This window comes from Triticum aestivum, chromosome 3B, assembly GCF_018294505.1.
Source record: "Triticum aestivum cultivar Chinese Spring chromosome 3B, IWGSC CS RefSeq v2.1, whole genome shotgun sequence".
Taxonomy (NCBI): Eukaryota; Viridiplantae; Streptophyta; class Magnoliopsida; order Poales; family Poaceae; genus Triticum; species Triticum aestivum.
This window is the reverse complement of record NC_057801.1, coordinates 314949517-314956445: the sequence shown is the minus strand read 5'-3', so window position 1 is coordinate 314956445 and position 6929 is coordinate 314949517.

Here is a 6929-nt window from a genome sequence, read left to right as displayed (position 1 = left end):
AGTAGTATAGACCTGTAAACCGGAAAGGAGTATTTGCCTTTCTAGAGATTTCAACAAGTGACTAGACTTCGGCTCAAAAAAAACAAGTGACTAGACTACACCGTGTGCAGTACCCCCTCCCCTCCGGTTTATAGGGCTCAAATCTCAAATCTCATGAACCAAGGCATTTTGCGATTGGAGGAATGTATCTCGTACTTTACAAAACTACCCTAATTAAACTCATGCATTAATTACGTAGTTCTCTCGTTTTCCTCTCCGCCTTGGTCGCGGTGCACAATATTGAGGCTAGCCATAGTGGGAGTAACTTAGGTAGTAACTTAACACATCCCAAGACAATTTTGCTTATGTGGCAAGTATTTAATGAGGAAAGAGGTGCTTGTGGTAACATAATATGTTACTGTAACATAGCGCTTTCCGAGGCAAAATGAGTCTATGAGATAATAAATGAAGCAATCTATGATACTACTACTATGTTACTTTGCACTATGGAGGTAGTAACTTACACTAGTGTCATATGCATGACACTAGTCTAAGTTACTCCCCACTATGACCAGCCTGAGAGAGTGCTTTGATACGTTTTAGTCTCATGACTAAAAGTAGTGGGACTAAAACTTGTTAGCCTCATCCATGCTTGGATCCAAATACTAAAGAGACTAAAATCAAGTTAATGACATTTCAAAGCATCCGGGCCCGCGTGCCATCCACCAAATCACAGCGAGGTGCTACAGTCGAGACTCACCTGTCACCCCGGTGTGGCCGTCATGACCCGTCATATCACAAAACCCACACCTTTACCAGCAGTGGTAAGGTGGCCTCCAAGTTGGACTGGACGAAGCAACCATCATTTCATTGGAACGCTCGTTCAAGCCCTTTCTTCCCTTTCTTGAAGAAAACCTCACTCCAGGCTACTCACTTCTGCCATTTTTCTTCTCTACCGACGAAGGAAAGGTGGGCGAATCAGTTATGCTGCTATATTTTCATTCCAATAATCTTCTTTTTGCGAAGCACCGACCGATTCTCACATCCTATTCTTTTCCCGTTTTCATTGCGATTGTGGTTTCCTTTCGATTGCTTTTTGTTTGTCAGTTCATTGATGGATCCTGGAGCACTAGGCAAAGAGTTGCCGGCGGACAACCCACTGGAGACAGCGATCTCCAGGAAGCGAGCACCGACCAACGAGTTGACCATGTTGGCGGGCCAACCCATGGAGACGAAGAACTCCAAGAAACAAGCACTGGCCAAAGAGTTGAGGACGTTGGCGGACGAACTCCTCAAAGAAAGTTGGAAGAACAGCAAGGGCCCCACCGTGCCTACCCCAGGAGCTCTGATTGCCACCTATGTGAGGCTCAAGACCGAGTTTGAGGAGATAGTCGCCGTTGAGAAGCAGTATTCCCCTGGCAAGGTGATGGCCCCCATCGAGGACGAGGAGATGGCCCCCGGAGGGATGAGATCCCCCGGTGAGCTGCACAAGGTAAAAAATAATGGCTTATTACCATAGTTGTGGTTTTTGATTATTTGCAATGTGCTTGCTTTTTGATTATTTGCAATGTGCTTGCTAATATGTTAGTGTTGTGCAGGTGCCGGTGGTTGTCCTTGATGATTCCGATGTCGTGGCCCGTCCTGTTGGCATCGCCCCGGAGATCGATTCCGATACCGCTGTCCATCCTGTGGACATCGCCCCAGAGATCGATTCCGATGTCGCGGTCAGTCCTGTGGACATCGCCCCAGAAATCGATTCCCATGCCGCTGTCCGTGCTGTGGTCATTGCCCGAGAGATCGATGACAAGAAATAGTTGGTCGCGCTAATCCTTCAGGGTAGTTTGCATTGCCCTGTGTTTAATTACCAGAACGATGCGTGTTATCAAACCATCTTAGGGCTAGTGCACTGTCTTGTGTGGGCGGATCTTGCTACTTTTGTTTGATAGTGAATCATGCGATGAATCATGCGAACCCTCTCCGAGTTATGGAAACAGATGTATCCTCACCAGCTTTTGATGTAATATATGGCATGCTTAGATGTAAGTTTGAACTGTTTATCATATCAGCAGGGCTTGTTTGATGATTCTTGGTGTTAGTAGGCTAGCTACTGTGCGAGCTATAGTACTTGCAAAACACTCACCGAAGAGAAACGTTGGGGCTGATGAGCTCGTGGTACGCTTATACTTATCCCTCGTCGATCGACCAATAGCCCTAGCTCCTAAAATTGTAGGCTTAGCGATCGATCAGACAATAGTCGACATACATTCAGGCCTCATTTGGTTCATAGGGTAGGAAAATCGTAGCAAAAGTACAGAGAACGTGCAACACAAAATCATAGCAGTGCAGAGACGTACTCCCTCCGTTCCAAAATAGATGACCTAGGCGGGCTAGTTTGGCCTAGTGGGTTTCAGTGATATGACGTGGTACAGTGCCGTCCAGTCTTCGCGTGTGGTAGCAGTATTGCGGGTACAGTAAGTTTTCTTGAAGAAGCGGAATTCAACGAAGTCATGATGGTTCCTTCGTCCGAACAACTTACGGTGGGAAAGGTTGGGCCTGCGATACGACCGGGGTAGACCAGGATAATTTTGTGCATGGCAGGTGGACCAGGATGGTCGACGTCCCACATGTCGGCGAATGAAAGTATTCTTTCCGATATAGAGGACGAGCAACGAGTATTCATTGTTTATTTTTGATGAAAGCTATTGTCTCCACTGTTACTCCTTGACTTTGTCAATGCCTCTCTCTCCTCCACATAAGCGGGGACTACTTGCTATGCATGCAGCGGGCAGCTGGCGTCTTGAGGGGCCAGGGCGGTGAGAGCGGGCTCCGGAAGCGGTCCGGACTCCAGCATGGCCCACCTCACATTATCACCATATATTTCTTGGAGTCCGTGCGCGGCGGGCGGGCGATCTCTTCTCCCTCCCCCGTTTCTCTCTTCTCAGCCGACGCCCGCCGAGCGATTAGATTTCGGCTATCGACGGTTTATTCAATTACGGTCCCACATGTCAGTGAAATTGCAAGACAACGCGTGTCCCCTTTGGTGAGCGGCGTGCGAGCCGGACTGTCGGGGTTGCGACGCGTACGAGTCGTAAGTGTGCCGCCTTTTCCTTTAGAACTTGCGAAGCGTAACATTTTCGCGCGATCGATCGATAGAAATCCAGAACAAAATGACGAGGGCGGTGCTTTCCCGCTCGTTAGGCGGGCTAGTTCGAGTGATATGACGTGCTACAGTGCCGTCCACTTGCTCCATTTTTATGTAAGCAAGAGTTTACACTCGTACGCGGGAGGAGTGCGAAACACCGCGGATCTGATTTTGATCGAGGGATAACTGTTCCCTGCCAAATAATGGAGGATTGTTAGCGATTATAGCATGATAGTTAGGGCATCTCCAGCGCTGGCCCACAAATTTACACCGGCATCTGTCCGAGGACACTGATGGATGCCATCCGATGCTGCCCGCATACCTTTCGACAACTATATGAACTAACCGGACGAAATTCGTGCAAACAAAGCAAATTTCAAATTAACCGGATGAAATTAACCGGATGAAATTCATTACATTTCGAAAACTTTTCCTACAAACTGGACGAAATTCATTACATATTTCGCACAAACCGTACTAAACCTACTGTAAACCTAATCTAAACGATCGCCGGCGCCCGACCACCAAGTCCGGCCATGAACCCGAGAAAGCCGGCCATTGCCTTTGCCTCCTCCTCATCCGCCTCGATAACCTCCTCCTCCGGCCGGAGCACAAGGTTATGAAGATTTCCGCCTCCACGTCGCCGTCAAGCGGCTAATCGGCCGCCGATGTTTACCCCACCAAGCTTGGCGTCGACTGAGTGGAGTAGCGGTGGCCTTCCCGGGACCAGAGCGGCGGCGACCTACCGTGTACTACTCTTCCTCGCTGCCGGCTGCGCCCGCGCACGCGCGCCGGCTTCGTGGTCGTGGCGGCGGAGGGCGGCCCCGGGGGTGCCGGCGATCTCCTTCGTTTGCTCCTGCGACAGTACGTCGAAGAGAGCTTTGGAGCGCGCCCGGAGCGGAGCCGCCGATGTCCCTCGTCTGCTCCTGCGACAGTACGTCCAAGAGAGCTTCGGAGCGCCACGAGGCCATGGTTGAAGTGGTGCCGACAGAAGGAAGGGACCGGAGGAGAATAAGTGTGGGTCTTTGGCTATGGCTGGGAGCTGGGGCTCAAGTTAATATAGCGGGTGAATGGCAATGAGCCGCGGCAGACGGATGGACAACTGGCACCGGAGTAGGTTCGTCGGGCGTGAATGCGGACGCTGCTTCAGTGACTTAACTGCAGATGCGTTTGGGTGACTGACATGTGGGCCCAACGGGCGTCTGGCCCGCATGTCAGTGACACACCAATTGCACCTGCAGTTAAGTCCAGTGAATGCGGCATTGACATTCTGGAGAGACGGTGACCGTTTCAGGCGCATGCGGACTGTTTGACTGGTCAACCATACAAATACGGAGCTATACGCTGAGCCAGCGACCGTATAATCACCATATCTCGTATACAATGATCAAAGTGAGCTATCAAGACAAGTTCGATGACCGCCAATGCATTTTACTCGGTAATAAATGACCAGGATTGAAGGGGAATCCTAATTTGCTTCGTCTTCTGTCCTTGAGCTCTTGACAAACCAATGCACTATACGGTTGTCCGGCCACTCCACCCCAGAGCTCTCACCAAGCGTCGTTCATGCCACCGCGCCGCACACTAACCGGTAAGGCAGCGATGGCATCCCGCCGCGCCGAGTTCCTCGCCGCCCACGAACGCACACAAAATGGTAGGGAAGCGATGGCATCCCGCCGTGCCGAGTTCATCGCCGCTCGCGACCTCACAACTATGTGGGAGGAATTTGAAGATGCCAAGGCCGAATGGGCGGTAGAGCAAGAGGCGGCCAAAGCCGCACAGAGGGAGCGGAAAAGTCAGAAAGCACTCAAGAAAAGAGAGGCCCGCCGCCGCAAGAAAGAAAAGGACGCACGCGCTGCTGCGGAGAGGTCGGCGGAGATCCAAGCACGGTGGGGTGTCGCCGACAAAGCCGGGAAGGAGAACGACGGCGTCTGGCCAGCATGTGAGAAGTAGTAGTACTAGTAGTTAGTGTGTGTGTCTGTGTCTGAGTACGAGCATGTACCAGTACTACTAGTTACTACTGTAGTTTTTAGAGCAAATTACCAGTACATTAGCCTAGACTAAGTGGAAAAATTCCTATCCTATGCATCAAATGGCATCTCTTTCTCTATAGGAATTGAGATGCATGTCATCTCACTTCCTATGATTTTCATATTCCTATCCTATGAACGAAAGGAGGCCTCTGTTGGAGTAAATACTGTAGCTAGCAGTACTGCTGGTACAGTAGTTTTCTTCAAGAAGCGGAATTCAACGAAGTCATGATGGTTCCTTCGTCCGAGCAACTTCAAAGTGGGAAGTGGGCCTGTGATTTGACGGCTCATTAGTCATTGTTACTGCGGCGCGACGACCTGGGTGACTCTCCCTTGGAGTTCTGCGTGCATGGCAAGTGGACCAGGATGGTCGACGTCCCACATGTTGGCGAACGGAAGTATTCTTTCCGATATCGAGGAGCAAGGAAACCGCGTGGTATAGTATCACTGCTGATTGGTTCGCAAAAAAATAGTATCACTGCCGATTTATAATTATTTTTTATTTCTGATGAATGCTAGCGTTTCAACTCTTACGACGAAGGGTGCCAAACACGGCACGTGCTGGATGTCCCACACGTCAGCGAAAGGAGTGGGACATGAACAGCGTGGTAGAGCCCAGCGTAAAAAAACAGCGTGGTAGAGCGTCTCCACTTCTTCCACTTCTGGGTCGGAGACCACACGTAGTAGTACTTAGCTGTATGAACGATACAAAGTGCGACCTGGAGAGAAAGACACGTCTAGTTGGAAGGTCTCGGGGCATACACGTAAACAAATATAAAAGTTAATATGTGCCTCCAACTAATATAGTAGTAGTAGAGTACTTAGACACGTACTCCATAACATCACCGTGCATTGCACGTACAACATTTAGTGGTAGTACGTAGTAAGAGACAAATGCCGCCCAAGAGTTCCCTTCTCGACCTACTTTTGGGTGTTTGGTAGAGTGTATGGAGGGTGCATGAGTCCACACTAGTTTAGCACAAATACACTAGAAGCATGCATGAAGAGAGCATGCATGAAGAGGGGTGTTGAGTTGAGCATGCATGAAGAGGGAACAACTATGCTGAGACGAGAACGCAACCAAACACACCCTGTATGCCACGCATGTTCATACCATTTGTGCCTTTCTACTTCACTTACTGCGCTACATTACTCAGGTTCGTACGTCCACTCCTGGGTACATGTCCGTCTCGTAGTTCCAGTGCCACGTGTTCTTCATATAGATGGAACGATCGTTGCATAACACGTGCGCCTTGATGCTAGATGTCTCGCGTGTTGGCAAAAGGATGAACAAAGCTCACGTAAAAAAATAGAGTGGAAGAACATAGATTCCGGACGACCGAGAAGGAGCAAGGAACCTCGTGGTGGAGCGTCTGCACTCATAATATTTAATATTATTCAGCGATATAAAATTAACCAATCATCTCCACAGTGGACTGGAAGAGTACGAAACACGGCAGCCCAGTGTAGTTACATCATACTAGTACATGGCTAACCCACGCTATCACCATATTTCTTGGCTTCCGTGCGACACCTATCTCTAGTAATCCAGCAGCCTGTATCGCTTCTCCCTCCTCGTCTCTATCAAAGTGCGGCGGGCTGGCGTTTCTGCCGTCTATTGAGGTCGGTTAACTATCACATGTTAGCGACATGCCAAGAGCATTCTAAAAAAATTCCTTTCACGTTCCGTTTTCAAAAAGAAAAAAATCCTTTCACGTACGAATTTGCCTGTATGCTTTGAGCAACTTGCATGTCCTATACTGCTCCTGTTTGATACT